Source organism: Varroa jacobsoni, unplaced genomic scaffold, assembly GCF_002532875.2.
Source record: "Varroa jacobsoni isolate VJ856 unplaced genomic scaffold, vjacob_1.0 scaffold_681, whole genome shotgun sequence".
Lineage (NCBI taxonomy): Eukaryota > Metazoa > Arthropoda > Arachnida > Mesostigmata > Varroidae > Varroa > Varroa jacobsoni.
Window position 1 is genome coordinate 21,653 of NW_019213583.1, and position 22,461 is coordinate 44,113.

At 41.9% G+C, this 22,461-nt stretch overlaps 1 protein-coding gene and 2 long non-coding RNA genes across 4 annotated transcripts in view; 2 read left to right on the forward strand and 1 right to left on the reverse strand.

Moving 5' to 3' along the window:
- LOC111262610 (uncharacterized) overlaps window positions 1-22,461 on the forward strand; it is a 71,466-nt gene that overhangs the window by 10,400 nt on the left and 38,605 nt on the right. The window lies entirely within an intron of this gene.
- LOC147753173 (uncharacterized) lies at window positions 795-6,303 on the reverse strand. Its single transcript, XR_015311983.1, has 4 exons — window positions 6,149-6,303; window positions 3,206-3,453; window positions 2,414-2,561; window positions 795-1,950 (listed from the first exon to the last, which is right to left on the reverse strand). It is a non-coding gene; the product is annotated as an uncharacterized LOC147753173 (long non-coding RNA).
- On the forward strand, window positions 10,588-14,346 carry LOC147753174 (uncharacterized). The gene is made up of 3 exons (XR_015311984.1): window positions 10,588-11,206; window positions 11,891-12,010; window positions 13,637-14,346. It is a non-coding gene; the product is annotated as an uncharacterized LOC147753174 (long non-coding RNA).

The following is a 22,461-nucleotide window of genomic DNA, read 5'->3' on the forward strand; positions in this document are numbered from 1 at the left end:
TTTGAAAGCTTGTTAACCAAAAACAACACGTTCTTTAATCTTCTCAGTTATCCACTAAACATAATCTTCCAACTAATATACATATAACAATTCATTTTAAACATCATTTGACATAACCCCAAAATACCATTTGACAACGCAATTCATATGCTCACACCGGCGTAAATCATCTTCTTTATTGTCTCATTATGCGCGCTGTTATAGTTACTACTTTAAAATAGACAATTTATCAAGTCCACATAGAGGATCACAACGACCAGGCCGTTCTGTGGTGCGTACTGCTACCACAGGTGGCGGAAATCCTCGTAGAAGTCAAGCGACGACCAACGCAGAATGGGAAGCTGGCAATGCCATTGTATGAACTTCTACGGCAATAAAGGTAGACGAAAATTAAATAGATAAAAAAAAAATCAACGATCCCTCTCTGCGTCTGTTTGGTCACGTCGAAGAACGCCTCTCTTGTATGATTGTCTCTTAGGTGCAGCAGATGTTATACTTTCGTAAACATTTATTCGCCTCCCTTCATTTTCTTTGCTTATTAATATATTCAATTGGCCATTAATATATTATAGAGTACAATAGTAACAATACTGCGACACACGGTAAAAATGACGGCCGAGGCGCCGTTCGACCGTAACGTTTGTCTCATCGATAATATTCTGTAGATAATTACATCGGGCTGTGATCGAGCGATTGATTAACTGAGCCTTCTTGTCTGACTTTCCATGAACAAGAATCTAACCTTTTCAATAGGCCTAAGCGATTCTTACCCGAAAGAAAAAATCGATAAGGTGCAAGCGAGTGTAGTTTATTGAGGCGTCCGATTATCTTTGTATTCGTGCCTTTTAGAGGAAAACATATGTTGTATTGAAAAAAAAAATAGTGAACTTTTCGCTCAGCTAGCTGAGTCATTGTGATGAAAGTTCATACTTAGAAATGCCTTCTCTTGGCGCAGGCACGTAAATACATGGTCAGGCAACATAAGTGACACTTTTTATATGCCGATACTTGTTCATTTCTAAAACTGACATATGAAAATATCTGTACAGATGACATTTGTGCTCTTGTTCCTCACCGTTAAGACATGAGGAAGTTGGAAACGCAATGAGGGCATTTTTTACGTAACGTAACAAAACCGTACCTTTATATGCTTAGATAAATATACTGGCGTACACGTATAATCATATTTCGCGTTTCTCTTCTAACAAGTAAAAGCCTTTTATCAAGCTCTCGGCAATTAGCGTAGAGTACCGTTTCGCTTCTAGATTGGACGTGGTATTGCTCCAGTCATAACTAATCGTCATAAACGCGTTTTCTAGCATAGTTTCCTGTCGATGAAATCGATAGCGCCTCGATGTATACAACACCGTTCCCCATTCACATCGCTGTTTGTGTATCCATTAATACACCATCTACATATGCTTGTCCTGTGGACTTCGCCGGACATCCTTGTTACCAGTATCGGCCTCGGCCCATGTACGGCCTCTTCTACCAGCAACGTATTCGTAGATATCTACGACAAGCTGCTGTACCAAAGGTCAATGAGAGTCAGCAGGACAGGTCATTGGAAGCCGAATTTTTTGTTCATAGTGTTTTCTGCATTAGTAACCAGCGCGTCATTCCAAGCGGACGCCAGATCCGATTTTCGATCGACAGTTCGCGCTTCCCCCACCCTCTCACCCTTCAGTGCAACGAATACCTGAAAGCTGAACTTTCTTTTTTCTTTTTTGTTGAACAACCATCCGTTTCCGTGACACTCACGCCAGTAAACTACACATATATGCAACTAATTAGCAGGGACTTTCTTTGTCCATTATAGCCGCAGTGTAAAGCCGAATTTTGTCAGCTTTGATCAGGCCATCTTGATGGGAGGGAAGACTTTACAGTGAAATTTGCTCAGGTCTAAGGTCTCCGACGAGTGCATGCTAACCGGACCCGGTCATCATAGGTCTACAGGTGACAGACAGTAGAAAACTAAACGTTATAACGTGTGTCGCATAACGATATTAGGTTACGTACATTTCTAATGACTTTTGCACACTATTTCCTTTCAAAATCTTTGTTTCAAGATAAAGTGCTTTATTTGTTGAGCTGTATACGAATTCGTGCGCCGTGTACGACGTACGTGTGCCTAGTTTACGTGCTAGCTTGTTAATTTTATATTGAGAAAAAATATAGGCTAGATAAAAGTAACAATAATCATAGTAATAAAAAGCTTAATGGAAAATCTACACGTGTTTGCAAGCAGAGTACGTAACTACTCATCTATAAAATAAATGCCTGCAGCTATCTTCAGGGGAAGATTTGCTTACTATATTAAATAGACATTCGATTTGCATAGTTTGATAATAAACCGGCCATTAACTCGTGTTCCAACATACAAGTACTTCGGGAGCGGCTGCCTTTCTTATACCTGTGGATATTTGCAATTAGGACGACTTCGAGGTAGCCCCATCATGGCACCATGCAACCATCACCTGGTGGATACATGGGGCAACGTATCATGTAGCAGCTACACTCCTCAATCCTGTCCATCCTACGAAGTCGATCGTCGTGTACGTCTGCGAAAACACACCAATAAGTTTACGCAGTAGGTACTTCTCCAGCTATTTTCTATGCAATCTACACACTCTGAACTTTAAGAAGCTCAATTACTATTTTATGTTAGTTTCGATTATAGGGGCAACTGCTTGGATTTACATAGCTACCATCGTTAGCATGCTATTACGGGTCGTTGTTTATTTTCGTTGAATCCAGTAGAGGATGAAATGTTGAGAAGCCTAAACATCCGACAATTTGCAGTATACGCTAGTTTGTATTGGGTAAGATCGACGTGGTCCCATTAAAAAAATGGCCTCATCTAATATTGAACGCTACATCAAGTACTATTGCCAAACTGAAAGAAAGCAAAGCAGGCAACCGTCTTCTACATTTCGTATACAGTAGCTTTGTTAAAATAGGGGCAACAGACAGCGTTTATCTCGATACGATACCGTTGCCGCCCACGGGTGAGACGTTGGCCCACCACACACAGGTTTGAGGGTAACTGACCACAAAAATTACTGCCGGGCAAAACTACGGCACCCGGGAGCGCGTATCCCCTGTTAATCTATGGGCATATATAATCATGCACTTGCTCCCTCCTCCTTCCCCTATATCAAATGCGATTATCATTAAAGGTCAGCAATATATTCATCTCACTTACCTTAACCTTTATTTGTCAGTAAACCTTGAAATTTGCGCAGATTGAATTAATCAAAGTTCGCCACAATCTGGTCTGGTGGGGCTTTGTTCCGGCGGAATCTATCCATATCTGCTCTACTGAATTCCCACACATCTAGATATTGCAAACAACGCGCGCGGTTCTTTAATATGCTGTCATGTGTTGCATTTATAATATAATAGAAGCAGATATCTTTCATCATAAACAGCGGCTTCAGATGAAGGGTATGACTGCAAGCGAAACTGGATTTTTAGAAAATAGAATAATATTCTGCCTTTATATCGATTCAAAGAAAAAATCAAAGACTTATAAAGGCTACCCAATACTTAGTGTAGATATATATTTTGGACTCTCATGCGAAATTTACTGTTTTTTTTTTTTTATCTGGTACCTGAGAAACTCAGAAGTCAACATGGTTTAGGGTTGAGCTAGTAACGGAATGAACGCTGGCGTGTCCAACGTACAACCGCAACTGTGCATCGTTCAGCCAATGGATTACGAATCGCCATAAACACACCATCATTTCTGTCCAGTATTAAAAACTAATAAATTCTTGCTAAAGCGCATTTTTATACGATTTTGTATCAGCCCCAATAGTTATTGAAGTTTAAAATGTATGATATATATATATATATATATAAAATAAAAATTTTTTTTTTAATTTTCGTGGTCGAAATTAGAAGCATTGCTCACGGTACAAGGTTAAATGCATTAATGTCAGCTGCATATTGAAGTGTCTATATAGTTACTCATTACTAGCTTCCGACACAGCAGAAGAAATGAGGTTTATGATGAGGTTATGTGTTAGTGATGTTTCTTACCACCGCTATTACTTTAGATATAAGTGAGATCTTGTCAAAACTATATTGGTAATTTTTTTCGAATGGTGAATAGTTAAATCTGCAATAGACAATCTTCACTAAATACGTAATTTCAGTATCCCCGATCGGCTTTCCCCGTTTTCCGTCTGTGTTCAACTTTATTCGCTACAGGGGACGCTATTCTTGTGAAGGAAAAAAAACCAGCAAAAATAGCATCGAATATTAAGGGCAGAAAGCCCCTGCTTTACAGCAGCACGAGATCAAGAAAAATCCCAAAAAAACACTTGCGTTGAAGAACGATTGGACGAATATGTCTGGGAGACAAAAGTTACGGCAGCACGGAAACTGTGCAGTTGGTAACTAATGAAAGATTTCTCTATTAGTATCAGCAGCGGTGCTCGCCGGGGAAAAGTGATTGACGGATGAGCAGATTCAAGGAGGTACGCAAACCCAGCACTGGCAAACAGCAAAACAGCCTGCTGCAGCAGCAGCAGCAACAACAGCAAATCTATTTTTTTTGTGGGGTAGAATATCAGGGGGGGCGGCTGAAGACTTGAGTGGATCGGCGCATTGCGCGTGAACGATAGCTGTCGTGTGACTGTTGCTGCCTGAATTACCCGAGTTATTGCTTTCGAAACTGTCCGTCGTTTGTAGCTGCCTGTTAATCTTTATAAATAGTAGGATTCAAGCAACTCGCGATTCTTGGGCTTGTCACTGAGCTGCCTTTGGGCGTCGAGTTCGCCCAGCTGAAATGGCTAACCAGATGACAAAAACAAAAACAATTGCCAAAATACTTGAAGTTACGCTAGAGAGAACGACAATTGGGAACAGTGAACAGGAGCGATAAAAAAGAACAGGCGTAACTACATCGTATATAACTACACAAAGAATATGGCTGTGCTGGTGCCGGTTGGCGGCTGGCGATGCTAACAACGGATAAAAAGTTAGGCGTTTAGGTGCGTATGTTCACTGTTGTCATTGTTCCGTTAGTGTCGTCTGACCTTAGCCCAAATGTAACCCTGGCTTCAAGAGTCCTAAAGGTATAAGTGGTATCGATGGCATAGATGACTGGACTGGCCGTGCATAATGCAGGCGAATATACAGGCCATGTGCAATAAAACAAGGACGCTTTAATTGAAAGGCTTATAGAATTTGGTTGTGTGGCAGGACTCAAGTTAGCGGTGTCTTAATTCTACGTCTCGAGACGTTACTGTGTGTGCCCCTGAGCTGATCAAAAGCTTACGAAATCTATCTACGTCGTCCATTCCACGAGGACCTGTTTGGTGACAGCTAGCATGTGATCTAAACAAGCTGAGATCTGACAAGACAGGCTGACAGATACGCAAAATTGGAGACGACGTTACGTTAGCGCTGAATTGGTACAAGGCTGCATATGGAGTTAGGCCACTCCTTCGTGGTTTTGGCATCGAGTCATATATTTCAACAGGTAGCAACAAGTAGTGCGATGTCTATACTAGAAATTTATAGTATCTGTTGATGAACAACATTTTGTTCTTTTTTTTTGTTACTTAAATGAATAGCGAGCGTATCTTTGAATAGCTATGCAGGGCTTATCCCGCAGCGGCAGAAGTTCCTTGAAGGTCCTAGAAAGACGCGTCTGCAAGTGACATATTTATGTTTACGCGATGCCGGTGACGATGAGCGGAATGAATCTTACCGAAGAAATTGGTAAATAAGATGCTAGATTTACATTTTGCGGTGCCAGAAACACTTGTCTATTCAGATCTAAATGGTGACCTTGTTGAACAGAACTGGTTTGCTCGAGAGAACCTTACCTTGTATATATGTATACATAATTCATTGGTATTTGAGGAAGCTATGCGTTTATTATTGTTTATCGGTTTTGACTGGCTACCCCTACTTTCGTTGTTTTAAATAGAGCGGCGCAATAATATGCCTTCAGTGCACGAAATCTTTTTCATTTAATAGACTCAATAACGTGAAATATTTCACGATGCTTTTGTCGAGGACGCGACTGCTCAAGCATAACTAACTAAAGGAGGACCCCTCAAAAAGTTTGTCAACCCTACTACCCTATCAATTGACAATATACAATTTATTTCTGCTGGCAAATGAAACCTACCGAATTGTCGAGCCCTTCATTTCCATAGCCTTTTATTACCGTTGCCATGATCTAGTGCGTGTCTGAACTCGAGTCTAGCCGGCTCGACCGTTTGTCACGATTGGCTGGTTCATTGGCGTTAGACAGACTGTCACGGTGAGGATACGTCGAGCGAGACGCTCTAGTAGCCATTGAGAGTACAAGAACGCTATGATCAATTGAAATGCTACAAGCCTGCTTAGCTTACTTGTGTCACGAACCAGCAGGGTCCGGTAGAGTTAACGTAACGATTATGGCGAAAAGAAGCCGGGGACAGTAAGCAAAAGAATAGGTTGAAAATCAATTGAAGCTAACTGCAATGTAACGACGTTAAGGATGTGAATTCGCTAAGCTGTTAAAGTTAGATGAAATCATGATAACTTAAGATGTATCCGTACAAGCAAATATCAAATGGAAACCATTTAAGCAACAATCGAAAGTTGTCAAATGCGGAACTCGGTAATATGTCGAACTAGTGAAGACCCACTGACAAATATTTTATCGCATGACAGCATACACGGAAGTATACTGTATTTTATGTTTGTTTTTTTTATCCGTTCAACCTAATCATACCGTATGCTTTACACATAGATTTCGATGGATAACTGACTAGAGCTATCAAGAAGTCACTTTATGAGGAGCTAGCTACTATGAGGCCACATTTAAGCACGTTTTATATAGCCCGATGAGCGTCTCACTGCGCTAATGTCACTTACGGGAAATGTCAGGAAAATTGTTCGCATAAAAATGCAATTTAAAGTATATCCGTTTAGGAACTCACCAAATCTATACGACTTGCATTGCTGGGACACAGAAGCAACTGGCATCCTGTTAGCCACTTGTATAATTTCTTTGCTTTTCAACGACATGAATGATCCCTGGAGTTCTGGTAGAGTCAAGCAAAAAACCCGGCCGTTTCGATAGTAAAAATTAGAAAACAAATCGGGCAGGCACATGTCCAGTCGAATTCTGATAAATTAGCTAACACACACGCATAATCAAATATTAGACCTGTTAAGACGCATATGATACATTCGTATGGCTAGCAGTCATTGATTACCGTGCACCATCTATGAAATCATCTCAACGTCACTGCCTAGGGCTTCTCTGTCATCGTCCTATTCGGATGCTGCTTAATGTCCAACCATTTCCATGCCTATTCCGAAGGCCCGTGTCCGTTCATTTTGGTGAAGTTGTCAGTTAGGATCGCAGCGATTGGCGACAAATGTCCTTCTAGAGAAGCGCCTTAGTTCTAGCAACGATTTGTTTGGTGATGATTTTAATCTGGCAGAGGGGGGAGAGCTGGTGCCATCTGGTGTTTCTATACGTGTTTCCATATCCATCCCGTACAAGCATGTGTTGAAGCTAAATAAAGTTTTGCATCTAAAAATAAAGCTATTTCGCCAAAAGCGTTCGGTATTCACCGGTTTCCGGAAAGTCTGAGGGCATATAAGTTTTTTGGACGGTCGATTTTTTGATGTTGGTAACACAACAACAACGACAACAACAATAAATAAACGATCAGGAGAACTGTTCGCAAGAACGAAAACACTGAAAGCCGGAGGCAGGTGATTTATTCAGTCAAGTGCCAATGTGACTTACTTAGAGGTGGGAATCTATTCGGGCCAGAGGGGGCCAGAAGTCCGGCCAAAAAGATCTAGCAAGACGCATCGTTCGTCTCGTAGGTTTCGCTTCACCCTGTTAAAGAGCCATTAAAGGTTGGCTGCGTAAACACTGGCGTTCTCTTAAATTTTTTTACAGCGTTTCAATGATCGCAGGAGCGGCTGTGTGAGTCGCTGACAGTGCATCGGCGATCACTCTATAGATAGAATAGCATCGCTTGTTATTTATATATCCGATTAGCAATATCAATCTAAGGACTCGTACAGATTCTCTAGCTCAAGCAGAAAGTTTGAAGCTCGTGTTGGTCGTTTGATGCCGCCTCTAATATTAACGGAAGTTTCATTGAAATTGAACGCTGATGTCCAGTTGCGACTACAGAGCATTTTTAGTCGTCCGATACTTTGGCCTATGCGGCTTCGCCGGCAGAATGCATAACGAGTTCCGCCAGGTCGACGGTATTGCTATTGCTAGTGCAAGAGCTAATGGATCGGGGAGAACGATGCCTTTGGCTGGAATAGGATAGGGATAAGTAAAGGTGGTCGGGTATCGTCGTGAATGTTCATTTCGGGAGTTCCTCATTAACTTACGTTTCACATTCTCTACGATGCGGTTCAATTAATAACAGACATTTCGTCTAATCGCGATAGAGTCGGGAAAGCACACGATTACTTTCCGTTCGAAAGAAGAGTGTCTGTCAGTTCTAGGCAGGCGATCGTCTCCATCAGGCCAGCGGTTCATTCGAGTGGTCCATACATACCTACGTGGATCTCAGCTCGAAGACGTGTAACATTTTGCAGTCGGCTTGTCTATCGTCGAATAGTCTGTATGAAATGTGGATGATATAATTGTGTAATAGAAGCACGAGGAGACGTTAGAAAGCGAGCGAAAAATGGCGTGAATGTTAGACAGATTCTGACGGGCAGTTTGCTCGCTTGCTTTCAGAGGAGATCAGTGATCGGCCAGCGATAATAACATCACTGCGCATCATCCGTTCCATTGATAGCATTGGATACACGTGCAAAGATGTTCTATAACATGAACAATATAAGCAAAATTACAGCCACATAGATACTGTTATGTGTCCTGGAAAACCAGCTAGTCATGCATGGCACTGTGTTTGGCAAGTATCGATTGAACAATGGCTGTAGAACTCAGAAGGGTAATCAACCCTCAGATGCCGATCGCGTACAGCGAGTCGAGGAGAACCGGAGTTGAATAGAAAGAAAAACAATTCTACATGAAATAGTTGCTATTGTGGCCGCCGCGGCAGCAGCAGGAGCAGCTGTTAGTAAATGTACTGACTAACGCCAACGTAACGGTCCAGTTGTTGGCAATGTTGATGGTCCTACAGAAAAGGATTGTTCGTTAGTGATGCCTAGATTAGATGAATGATGGCCATAGATACTAGAAGATGTTGGTGTCATTCTCGCGGGATGTCGGTAGCTATTCGAGAATCGTTGAGGCAATAGCAAAATTCGAAAACGAGTCTTCTATAGCAGAGTTGTAACTACGCCGTCGTGCAAATGGCAGCGGCGATGCAACCCGCTCGGGGCAGATGCCATATCTTCAATGCTCCAAAACGGTTATTAGCAGCAATACCGGTGCTAATGGAACTTCTCTTGTGGTAGCAGCGTTTACGATTAGCCTTGCTTTGTCAAGTGAAGCCACGCTTGCCCCACGGTCACAGCAGCCGCTGCTGAGTGCCACAGCGCCGATGTCCAACTGCAGAGCCTGCAAGGAACCATTGTACGGAAGGACCGCCTTGGACCATTGGCACGCAATGCGCACATCGTTCTAAACGTATGGTTCGTACATGCGCGCTAAATATTTGCGTGTACGATGCACTTGGCCGAATTCCACGGCAAGTCTCCCATAAGTGTTCCCGTCAGATTGAATAAAAGACTCGGGAACGAAATTGACTATCTATTGTATGACAAAAGATTCGCCCAGCTTTTACAGCAGGCGCTGCTTTACGAACCTGGAATCTGTGATTGCATCGTTCCTGGTAAGGGCACTTCGGTTGTCCCGTGTGGACAAATAACTATGTCGACTGAGGTATAAGAACTACTAGTATTTGGACTTGATTTTACTTGGCTAGTTATGTTACTACGTATCTGGTAATATCGTAATAACTTAGTGCCGCATTATGGACGAGAATAAATTTTCTAGGTTTGAAGGTATACACTATCAACTCAACAGCGTCCGACAATGGCGCCCCTCATAATTTTCTGCTCGTTTCAAAGAATCAAAAGAGATACCTTCTAGTCGTAAATCGAAGCAGGTGCTAAGTTCGGGTTTAATATGGGTCTTATTCTTTAATCTATTACCAATACTGTATTTACGCATAGGGTCGTATTATTTGTGTTTTTAAGCCGTCTTGGCCCTACGATCATCTGTAGTGTCTACGTATATCGTAATACTTTTTACTCATTGACGATTCTAATTCTGATACAGTCGCTTGATTAACAATTATCTAGACTAATTCTTTACTCCGTTAATAGCAGTTATATACCAATAGCATTCCTCAATATTGACTTTATCTCTATTTGTCTGTATTCGATATGGTAGACTTTGGCATCGGCGTTAACCTGTGGCAGCACGATAAACATGCCGGCCGGGGGAACGTATCGGCGGTGCCAATCAGCAGCACGCAAGACAGTGAAAGGGTAAAAGAATAAATAAGTGATACATTCAGAATTTTTAAAGTCCCCATCGATCACCAAAGGACTGTCGCATCGAACGTCAAACATTCATTGTCGCTAGTCATCGCCTGCGGCTGGGACCATAGTACGATCGGCGCGTGATCCGCATTGAAAGGGCGCGATCGGTCCGTTTCAACGTGTGCGCGGTCTTCTGCGCTTTTTGCTGCTGCTGCTGACAACGGCAACGACGACGACGATGATTGTATCGTTGTTCTCTAAGTTTTGTCTTTAAGAGGTAATTTTGAAAAGGTTTCGAAAGCGCACATCGACAAGCGTGCCAGAACCATAGAGATGTTGCCCGCTGGTTTTTGTTTCTTACATTGCCTATTGTTCCGCGTGATGCCATCAACAACCGGTGTCATAGACCTAGACGTTGCTTTACATCCGTGTTATCGTCGAAAAGTTGCCAGAGCGTTACCGCTAATAGACTTTCGTTGTCCTGCGCGTCAGCTTCGGAAGAGGCTGAACGTATACGTAACGAAGCTACACATACAGTACTCGCATTACTGACTCAAGGCGCCGTCCCTACAGAAACATCGCCAATCATAACATAAAATTAATGAGGAAATCTAACGTCAGCAGCAGCAGCAATGACGTCGGCGGTGGCCTAGATCGATGATACGAATCATAGCAGCTTTTACGTACAGTTAAATACGTAATGCAGGTAAAGATCTCATGAACTTTACCATAGCATTATGATGTATCACGGATACGGGTACGTGCTAACATTATGTCATCAAAGCTCTTAATTGTTATTCTAATTATCTGTAGGCAAGCAAGCTAAACTAAGGCAGAAACGTATATACGCATCCACGCGCGCACTCTATTATTATAATCTTCTAGCAAGCCCACTATCTATCTATAGCGCAGAAAGGGAAAACCGTAATATAGCTATTATTATTATTATGTTAACTATATAGACGTATATGCATACATCTACGATGATAACATTGATAACGTTCAGTTGAGCCTTCTTGTGATTAACTATCACTGATGTTTTTATTGCTATTACGTAATAGGTAAAAACAACTAATGTACAATGATACATTGATACCGGGAAAACTACGTTTTGCGGGCGGCCGTTACCCCCCGCCCAGAACGCTATGTCTCCAACAAATAGAAATCAGAATTGTAACCAGCTGTAATTGGGCCAGATGCCCACACTGGATCTGCGATATATACGCGGTTGTTTATCAGAGGTGGCACAGAACTGTCATCGTATTGTACTTTTTTGTTTGACTGTATTATGCTACCTTGATGATATTCGTCCGCCTATTATTACTGCTAGTAGTATAGATACTCTACTATAATATAGATTTTACGCATATATATATATATAATATTGCATTGAAGTGATTGAAGTGCATGACCTAAGGTGGATGCATAACGGTGTGTGCAGGTGTTTATATGTCGCCAGTACTCATGGGCCTAAACTTCGACAGGATGGTTTCTCCCTTGTCCCTCTAGCCGGTTCGCTTGTTCAATGGCGCATGCGTTTGTAATGGCAAAAGATGCATTTGTAAGTACTCTATTATAAATGGCTCTTGACCGTTGTAGCAGTGGCATCACTCGCGCCGAGCAACTTGAGACATACTCATAATGTTCGACACGCGATAGAGTGCGAACAGATTCGCTGACGAAGTTCCAGTAATTTTCTTTTTCACGAAGTTCTACACATAAAAATTTCGACGTCAATAGACACTGGCACGAAACTTGAATTCTAATTATTGGTGGAAAAAGTTCACTCAAAATTATAAACCACAATGGGCGTTCATGGCTTAGTAGGATATGGCGCCCGTTATGACAGAAGAGAAACAGGCCAAACAACTGACGGCAGCTGCAAACGGCAAAGTATTTCTGCTTTCTGCATGGAGATCATATAGCTATGCGCGTAATTACACTACTATACAGTCTATTAGGGGTTCTGTATCTCATATATGTCTTTGTCAATTTATTTCCAATATGACGTGGATAAATCGTTCCCCGTTTGAGAAAAGGAACGGAAAATCGACGTACACCAACCAACGCACGGCAACGAGAAACTTCAAAAAAATTAATCTATGTATACAGACGACTATTTGGACAGTTTTTTTTCTTTTATTCGAACGAAACATATCATCCCTACTCAGTGTTACTATATACATTATATATATATATATTTATGCGTATGTGTAATCGTCACATATTTAAAATGGGTTTATTCGTTCGGGTTGTTTCCGAACCTACGCCAATGTGCTTATATTCATCGTAGAATAGTCAAAAATGCCCCCACGACGACATTTCGCACGACTTGCGCATGATCGCTACGAGCGTCTTAGACGTAAAACCAAACCAGGCAACGGAACAATTCAATTGTCTCTGGTCAACTATTATCATAATGAATATATATACATTATATTCGTATAGTAATCCTTTATCTTCTGAAACTAAGGATTTTCGACAGCCGATGTCAGCGATGGCCATAAAGACGACGGTAGCGTACGTCAAAATACGCTACAGATATTACCGCAACTGCTAGAAATGCGCACGGCGACAATCTAGTCTCTAGATATCATGTATAGCATTTCTGTATCGAGACGGCAACCTCAGTCCACCTTTCGCTTCTTCTAGACAAGCCGAAAGCTATTTAAATCAAACAGGAGACGTGACCGCGCCTTTTTTTGTTTTTTTCTATCCATCAAAGCGTCTGCTCGATGCCATTGGCAACATTATTAACGCGACTGATCGAGGCCGCTCGTTCACTTAAAACACGTCCGTTCTTCATCTAGCAGTTGCTATTGTTTAAATACGGTCGTTGTGGTGCTGATCGGGAGAGATGAAGCTGCTATCCGCCATTAATATTGACAGTACAACATCAAATGGACCAGGCTGTAGAAGACGAAAGATTCAACTGTACTTTGAACCAGACATTGTCAATCGTCACTGTTGATCTTTGCTTGAATTTAGCGCGTTGGCTAACATTGCTGCTTGATTATATTATTGTACAACAGAATACGACAATCTGCTGTGAGCGCACCTCGTCCTCACAGGCTGCTTATCACTTTGAAATAGCAAAATTGCCATGGGGCAATTTTGGCGACAAAAGCAGAAAGCTATTAATATAATTGGTATTTCTGTTATCGGCACGTATCTATGTGTATTGTAGACGCAGAGTTTTGGTCACGGTAGTGGGCAACGTATTTGCCTGCCAGTCGTAGGGTCGTGTTGTAGTCTACCCGTAAAGCATAGACAGACGGTCCGTTTCGTGTTGGGAGCCAGCCAGCCAGCCAGCCGTCTGATGGAGCTACGCCTAACGGCGATACGGCGGACGTAAAATAAAAGGCTACAGTGACGGAAGCTGTTAGAGCGGCGTTACGCTGTTACAGTTGTTGTGATGAAATCTGCTCTGCTCATATCGTGGGAAACAATTGAATTATCTTGTTATCATTTGTTATTATCGAGATTAAATATTTATCAGCACCGGCACGTTGAGTAAGCACGATCTTGCCTGTGCCGTTAAGGGACGGCAGTGGCGAAGTAGAAGAAGGTTTACAGCTATCGATCGTTTCCAGTTAAAGCACGGCTAAGTTGTCAATAGTTACTGAGAACATAGTATTAATATTACTCTACGTGGGATGGCTAGCCTGGTTACGAGTTGCGCTCGACCTTCAAGTTGATCGAAATTGGCAATCCAACTTAAAGTGACTCTTTTCGGACGATAGTTATATTTATTGGATAGCGAAATTGATATAATACGTTGGTTACCTACAATTCATTGCATGATTTGGCGACGGCTACAGGGGCCTTCTAAATAAATAAATAGTGATTGTCTACCTATGTAAAGCAACGAAAACGTATTTGAGTATTTCGTTACTTTCTAAGTATCGGCAATGGTGAGTTACATGCTGAATGAACATACCCATCTCTCGACCAAAAAGTAAGTAAACCCTACACCGATAACCTCATGAAATCGGGTTTGTGTTTTCCTACGAAAAATTGATGCGTTCTGAACGTTCGTCTGACGTTAAAAGGGATTAGAAAGATATCCCCAGGCTTAAACCTCTTACTGTCACCTGCATCTACCCAGGGAAACAGAGCAATATAATTGGTTATATAAGCTCAAGTTTAAAGAGACTGTCTATGCTTTTTACCCGCAGAATTTCCCTCACTAATATGGACACTTCGTTGATATGGCAAATAATTTTTACAACGTTCCACATCGACTGCCGTCTACCACTAAATTTGTGTTTTAAAAAATAGTCTCGGATCGGTGAGCGTCCACAAGGTTGATGTCAATCATTAAACATCACACCTTCACCTTCGCTTCACACCATCACCTTAGGTTTATGTGAAGCGAACTCTTCGCCTAGATAACGCGTTATTTTGAAGCTAGGAGATAAAATGTCCCTATAAGAAACGTTGACGAATCGAAAAATGCGAAAAAAAAATCGGCTATCTTAAAAACACACCCAATTTGCAAGACCCACATTTCAATAATTAACACACCGGTGCACGAGCATGTAGTGAGGACCCGTGCACTTACGTAGCGGGAGTGTTCGCTATCCGCTGATATATCTAGCATCGCCGACAAGCATTTCACAATTGGTTCTATTAGATTCAGTTATTTATCCATTGTATTGCACAGGTAAGGTGACAGCCGGATTACCGCGAATTAGCTGGACGTTAGCAAACGATAGATTTCGGTAGCAAGAGCCGGGCTCGGAGTGCGCAAGAGCTGAAAATGATGGAAGATGAACATGGTAGCTAAGACGTAGCCCTCTTCCAACAACGGGGGACATTCCTCTCCGTTAGATGCCCAGCTTCGGCACGATCACCACTGACGATCAGCATCGTCATTCAATTGAAAACGAAGTTCCCTTTACTTCTTCTATTATAGTTGAATCTAAATGCTCGCTGTCTTAAGCGGCGAATAATTGATGAATTTCTACCGTATCTTCTATTTCACGGCTAGTCATGCTGTGTGCCATTGTGCTAGCTGCAGATAATTCGTGTGTTATATGGCCGCCGACGGACCCGCGGTCAGGCGCTCGTGAAGTTATGCCTCCGGCTAACTTTGACGAAATGCGAATGCTTTGGAAGAATATGGAAAAGAAATTATTACGCCACTGTCATTTGGCACCAAATAGGACTAGTATTACAATAGGATACAAATAGTGCAATAGATTAAACTATAGCAACATGTGATTATATACGTTTGTCGTGTTTAGCAGCGTTCGCGTTTGTTGGCGTCCTAGTTAGAGATAGCGTTAAGCAGCAAGTCCGTTTGGACCAGGTGATTAGCTCGTTAACTGCAATTGTCAATGGTGATCTGACCGTGGTAGAGATGTTAGGCTGAGGCGATATTTGAAAAGTTTCTTCTACAACTTTGACTGCTGCCCGTGTCATACGCAGGGTTTTATAAATTTGAATAGTGCAAAAAAATAGCGTCAAAAGTAAAGGAAAAAAACTGTTGACAGATCGTAGAATCGAACAGCAAATATTCGTGTTAGAGTACGCAACGGTATAGCGAATTTTTCGAAATCATCTATAGAATAATGTATTGCTAGCACCGATAAAGTTAACGGGCCTTTTCTCTATGTATTTTGCTATCCAAACTATGGTTATATTTCCGCCGACCCAAACTGTCTTCATGAAGGGCACGCGTTGAAAGACGAATTATTTCTAGACTGACACGACACTTAATGGAAAACGTGGTCAAGGAGAATACGGACTGCGCAGCAGAGCCGTGTATAATATAACGTACATGCCACTGTTTGTCAAACGCACTAGAGCCGCGTTTCACTAAGTGTCAAAGAACAATATGATAGATGCTATAAATGAATAGTTTTTCTCTGTATACCTATTAGAACTTTCCCTACTCATTTGAAGTATTAGGCTGGAAAGGAAGCTGCTACGCCTTATAAAAAAGACTCACCCATTTCCCCTTGATTGTACAAATATACTGAAAGATAATCGAAACCCTGACAGCAAGAAGCATACTTCTGTCAAGCAACCACATCTGTGGTACACCAAAGATTAGGAATCATCTAATATACCACCCAAGCTTTTCCTATATTGGTTAACTGACTCGGCAAATCTGAGGTCACCAGGAGGGACCGGCTATCGCCAATATCCACGTATTAAACGAAGCTTGATGGAGTCAAGATGGTGTTCCGCGCAGACGTTTGTGGGAGGATCGATGCGCAAGCCCGAGAAAGCCTCAAGGAAAAGAAAAGTAAAAGAGGCTTAATGATTATCTGTAGTGATGACGGAAATGACATTTACATAGACTTCCTATAATCTGACAACGACAACAGCAGTGGTTACCATGGGCCATGTCTTGAGGAATCTGAAAAAAAGTCATTATTCGGCGTTGTACTGCCAGAACATCTTTAAAACGGACGTGGCATTCTAAGCGAATTGTTTAAAGACAGGCGGGCCGAGGGCGATAGAAGGATACAGCCGCACCATGCGTATTGTGCGAAAGGCCTTTAGCAAGGGGAAAAAGCCTACAAGAAGGTCAGACGCGAGATAATGACTTCGGGTATTAGAAAGGCGACGAGAGATGATGATTATGTCCCGCTAACGATAAACTGCCATAGAAGTTAAATCACTGCAGGCGAATGATGAAGATATTGTTCTTCATTTGATATTAAATGTCATTCTGTCGCGTCGTGATAGCGGTCAACGTTGCTCGAACGCATCTGCGAAGAAGTTAACTAAGATGTTTTAATATTTACGCATGTGTGAAGACGTCAATTGATTGATGATTATCAGGACGCTCCACATAATCAAGCAGTACCATCTCGTCATGATGACAGATGAAACCTGAATTTAACTAGGCAGAGAACAGCCCAGTAAACACCACTGTCCCCAGAACTAAGCTAAAGCAACAGTTTCCTATAGCTGTACTGTATTCATACTTCAGTATCCATCCTTTAGAAACTAGCTTACTGTCAAAAAGTGAAACCTTTTAGTACGATAATCAAGTGTTTCGAGTAAATAAGTCGTTTCAGATGAGTGGGTATTTTCAGCTTGAAACAAGCAGTGTGTTGACACCCGAATCTAAGCCTAGACCACGACGTGTGCCTAAGCTGTATTGACGAAGACATTAGCTACTGAGCTATAACGAAGGATTTCGTAACGGTTGAAGTCTCTCGTTATTTAATGTAGAAGATTCGCAAATGCAGCGCTTTAAAAGTATGGCCCCTATCTGCTGCCCGATAAGTCTCGAACATCCATACACTAGATTGTCATGTATGCATACGTATATATATATATATATATATATATCTATATATAGCTAGCTATGTAGACTACATTTTATCGGGGGTTAGCTACTTCATGACCCTTCACAGACCTCATTCGTCACAGATATGCGAACGATAGACTTGCCTATGTCAACAGAAACACCACACAACAATTCATCCATTCTGGCGTGTTCACGAAATATGCTTTACGCGTGTTTTTTTTTTTTTACGCGCAATACCCTATCCTATTAGATAGACTTGTAAACCGTTACCCGCTACTGTTTACAGCCAAAAAATAACAATAGCAGTTGTCAATGCCACAAATGTATCATCATAATGATCAGCTACGAATGGCATGCCAAAGATGCATTGTCACATTGGCGAATGAAACTGCTATTGCCGTTGGGCTGGAGTTCACGTTTACTGTTCACACTTCGACGTTTAGGGGATCGGTAGCAGCTGTAACGGCGAGCGACAACAACGCCACCGCCAAAAGGCGGCTATTTTTCGTCGCTTGTAACGGTTCATATATATATATATATATATGACAAGCATGGCATTACTGCTTAAGGGGTTTTGACAAGCCGACTGATAGAATATCATCTGCCGAGTCACGAGACTGAACATGCGCATACAATGCACAGTAGTGAAAAGCGCAATGGCGGCAAAATTGACGTGACGACAGCAGTAGATTTTCGCGTCCGTACAATACCCCATTCAGCAAACCGGCTGATTTAGTCGCTGTTAAGGTTCGCTTATCAGCGACAACAATAGAATGAAATTTAAACAAACGCTGTTTATGATCGAGATGAAGCATAAGAGGTTTGTAGTGGCACCCGAAGCAGCTGTCGAGCGTCGGATAAAGTATTACAAGATAGTTGAGTAAATGCGAACAGGTAAAATATATACGGTTACAAAAATGCCAAGTAACATATAGAAAAGTTAAGATGTCGAGTAATCACGCGCCATAATATGTTCGTAGCAGAAAAGCTATTTGTTTGAATTGTGCGACCAAACACTTTGCTTATATCTGCTACATAATGACTTCATATAGTAAGTTATGCAAGCTAAATACCTAAAAAGAATGCCAAAAAAGCTTTAAATAACACCAAATCATTCTTTCTTTAAACGCTGAACGCCGATGAAGCCGCTTCGAGAGTGAAGCGCGATATAAACGTCTTCATCGTCAGTAAGCTGTGTATAGAAAAGTAGGGTATCACGACTACTAAATAAAAACAGCCCGATAATTTTCTTTCTAGTTAGCCAGGAGCATTGGAAAAACAATTATTTGACAGCATTTCTTAAACACTCGTATGTTACTCGATGACAGATATCATTAATATCAAACGTCCAAAGCAGTAATTGTATAACCAAAAAAGAGCAAATTGTACACCGTGATTGAATTCTATAGGATGACCGCACTGGCCAGATTTATTTTCACAATCGAGCTAGAAAGTAAACACAGTCTACTGGATAATTACCCTACAATACGTAATCTTGTACGTGTTTGGAATCCGGCTTGGCAGAGGGACTTTTTTCTAACCCTCCTAAAGCTATTTGACGTCAAGGAATGCCTGTCGACTCGATTATGTTACGTCACTGAGGCGTCGTACGAAGGTCGAGACCAAGACTATCTTTCTCTTATGCAAAAATAGCCCTATCGTAATCAACGAGCTGCCAGATAAATTGGACCTATAGATATAACAGCAGTATCAACCGCGGGGGGTCGGCAAGCTTCCCCGCAATTCACCGATTAGTCTTTACCCAACCCGTAGACAAAACACACACACGGACAGACAGACAGGCAAAATCTGCTCTAAAAATATCATAAAAATCACTCGGAATATCGATTATGAAACAGGGATGCTATCGCTGTCTGCTTTTATCATGCGATGATGCCGGCAGCTAAAATCAAATAGACGGTAATAAAGTGTTCACCGTGCTTGCTTGCGCCATGATGCGCCTAACACAAAGCAAAAGTTCTAGCGATGTTTGCGTGCAAAATATGTGTCGGAAGAAAGAACTGTCATTTTGGTTCGCGGTTTTAGCTTGCGCGGTTCGATGTACGCAATCCGTCCAGCAATTATATAGCCACACATACTTAACTGAACAACAGCAGATACGATCCGTGCTGGTTTGCAATTTTGCGGCAGAAATGACGTCAGAGTGGCGTTCAAGCTGCCACCACAGCGCCGATAGCATGTGAACTGGGGCCGTATTTACGTGGAGTCTACTAATTCGCTACTGATTTGCCGCGTCGTAGCGACGCCGTCGGTCCTCGACAATACTCGCTATGTAACCGTGACTTGACTAACGTTTATTATTATTATTATTACTATGTAAACGAGTGGCGGCAGCAGCAGCAGCAATTACGTTATAATGGCAACGTTGTCGACAGAAAGAGAATAAGGCGCCTCCAAATTTCCGACTTCCATCTGAAGTCGACCGAAGACGCCGCAGCATCGTAACAACAATGACGAAAATAAAATTCATATACGTAAGCGTGAGTGCCCGGTGGCCAGAATAAGCACTCTGTAAGAATGCAGTTATCGTCTGCTTAGGCTAGTACGCGGCGGAGGGGGTGGGGCAAACTAAATCGCGCGTATTCAAACCACTTGGTTGCCCCTGTCGAAGAAACGAATAGGCATGGGGCACATCATTGTCGCTCGTATTCTTATCATCATTACTATTGCGACGATTGCCTTTAGACACGAGCGCGGCGTCACGGCCGACAACGACAGTGACAACAACAATTTGGAGACGTTTTAAAAATCGCGATATCACAATGAAAACAAGCAACTGGGTCGACCCAATAGCTCGCAACGAAAGGGAGCGATATTTCAAAACCTCTCCGGAGAGAAGGCCCAGCTCCCTAAAACTATTTGTGTCTGTGTGTGTGGCGCACGTATAGAAGCCCATTAGATGCAGGAACGTCCCGTGGTTGAATCTAGCGGCGGCAGATGATGCCCAACTGCTCGATAGCCCCATTAGATAAAATGGCAAAGCAAAACAAAGACCGGCTAATGAAATAAGCTAAAACCTAACAAACCTAATACGAGCCTAGAAAACCGGCTGGCTGATATTTGTGACCGTTCGACAAACCAATATGAGCTTCTAATTGTAAGCACCGTCCTAGCATATATAATATACTGAAGAATCCTCTCGGCGATGATCTGGTACGAACAAGATCTTAACCAAAGAAGATTTGTGCTTAAATGCGTTGGATACTTAACTGACTGGTTAGAAATAGGGTAAAAATAAATGCAGTTATTGCGTAAAATGCAAGTGGTCGCGGAAGCTGTGAAAATACGGTTTGTCGTTGCGATGCATGTAACTTGTCCATATAGAGACTATATATAATAGTTCACTTAGCTCGTATGTGTTAAGTACCTTACTGCCAGCTGCTTACGTAACCATTTTACGCTCCTGCTTATTAATAATCTCAAGACGTCATCAGTTAGTTTCATTTCGAACGTAAATACTTGTTAGAATATTGCGGTCTTCGAATCTTCCACAGACTCACCCACTTGCGTTTACGTTATCGTGCAACCTTAGATCGACTTTAAGTTATTACTGTCAGGTTATAGTTTTGCAACAATTTTGAACTGAAGTCGATCTGAAATGTTTACGAGGTCCGCTTCTGAATAAATATGCTAGCATATTCACTCACATTATCGATGCCTCGGGATATAACATTCTATAGGTCTATATGATTCGAAATTAAGGGTCGCGATACGCTAAGATTATTAAAATACTATTTTGTTTGACGCTGCAATATGTATATAACAGCATACTACCTAGGCAATATACAGATTACTCTATTGGTTATAGAAGCTTGATTTCTTATTTTTCTTTTTTTGTTTCCACAAGCTTCATGAAGAACATATCTAAATACATGTAGTATAAAAATCTCGTTACCCCACCTTCAATTGATTATCGGTTCTATTCATTTCCTCTTCACATTTGATTCTTACTTGTTCATCGATGCGCGTTACCAGCTACATCGCAGCACCAATTCAACCTTTAGCAGTTCTATGATCAGAACTACGAGAAGCACACCCATAGGTACATAAGCGTACACAAATTAAATCTGAAGCCATGTTGCTTTTCAATCGGTCGAGATTCATTTTTGTGTCATCTCCAACGATGAACCTTATCTATTACTGTTGTCGCAAATGGATAAACCGGCAGCGTATAAACCACCGTCGTCGTCTACAGATTGCAGATGAAGCGTCTCGTGGGCGTGCCCAGCGTAGCCGTCTGGTACCCAGTTCCGGTGCGAAGATTACGCCCGGTAGGTTGTCTTCCGGTGATTAGATCTTCGCAGTGGTCTAATAACGTCGCGGCAGATCACCTAGTACCGAGCCTTTATAGCTGTTTGCTCCTTTTTAAAGCAGCAAAATCTCGTCTCAGTCAAGGGGGAATGCATGTAGAAAAACATACAAGGAATTGGCATACTCCACTCGATCGTGTATGATACGAAACAGCGGGTTGTTTTATCGGCCGTTATCGACAGTTGCCGTCGCAATCGCTGACTGCGCAGAGTGTGGATACGTTTTAATATCCCGATATTGCTACAACACGTTGACAGCACGGTGTGACAACGCTGTTCGGCGTTGTCGAATGACCTTTTGATGTGGATTTTATGCGAAACTAATAATCTATAAATATGTCTGTCTATTTTGAGAAAATTGTCGGTGCTTGTCATTTACATTAATGATGTGTTAAATTATTCGTCGTT